This window comes from Nerophis lumbriciformis, linkage group LG11 (assembly GCF_033978685.3).
Source record: "Nerophis lumbriciformis linkage group LG11, RoL_Nlum_v2.1, whole genome shotgun sequence".
NCBI classification, from domain to species: domain Eukaryota; kingdom Metazoa; phylum Chordata; class Actinopteri; order Syngnathiformes; family Syngnathidae; genus Nerophis; species Nerophis lumbriciformis.
Genome location: NC_084558.2, coordinates 41,648,328 through 41,649,188, shown reverse-complemented (window position 1 = coordinate 41,649,188; position 861 = coordinate 41,648,328). Strand labels below are relative to the sequence as shown.

The following is an 861-nucleotide window of genomic DNA, read 5'->3' as shown; positions in this document are numbered from 1 at the left end:
TATCATTACACCATGTACCCCCAAAAAAATTGCTTCGATGTCGGTAAGCAAAACCAGAATTATTCCGTACATTAGGCGCAGTGTCGAGTCTTGAGGGGAAAAAATGATTTTAAGTGCACCTTATAGTCCGGAAAACACGGTAACTTGGCAAAACTGTTGTAAAAGAAATACCGTATTTTTCGGACTATAAGTCGCAGTTTATTTCATAGTGCGACTTATGCTCAGGAGCGACTTATGTGTGAAATTATTAACACATTACCGTAAAATATCAAATAATATTATTTATCTCATTCACGTAAGAGACTAGACGTATAAGATTTCATGGGATTTAGTGATTACGTATAGCATGTTCTATATGTTATAGTTATTTGAATGACTCTTACCATAATATGTTACGTTAACATACCAGGCACGTTCTCAGTTGGTTATTTATGCCTCATATAACATACACTTATTCAGCCTGTTGTTCACTATTCTTTATTTATTTTAAATTGCCTTTCAAATGTCTATTCTTGGTGTTGGGTTTTATCCAATAAATTTCCCCCAAAAATGCGACTTATATATGTTTTTTTCCTTCTTTATTATGGTGCGACTGATACTCCGGTGCGACTTATACTCAGAAAAATACGGTAGTTGACAACGCGGCAGAAAACAGGTGGACATAATACGTTTTAGGAACTCGAAGTGAAAGTTCCACCACTCTTGACACGCTCTTCAAGCAGACATCAGAGCAAAATATCCCGTACAACTTTTATTTTGTGATGAAAAGATCGGATTTGACAAACAAAAGCAGTGTGAACGCAGCCAAAATGTCCATTCTGGATCATAACTGGTTTAAACTCATTATGCCATTCAAACTGG

At 35.9% G+C, this 861-nt stretch overlaps 1 protein-coding gene across 1 annotated transcript in view; it reads left to right on the top strand.

Moving 5' to 3' along the window:
* The first annotated feature begins 665 nt into the window (after positions 1-665).
* LOC133610373 (testican-2-like) overlaps positions 666-861 on the top strand; it is a 62,166-nt gene continuing 61,970 nt past the window's right edge. Inside the window, exon 1 of the mRNA XM_061966567.2 lies at positions 666-861. This exon is cut by the window's right edge and continues 484 nt beyond it. The gene's annotated coding sequence lies outside the window, so the exon portion shown is untranslated.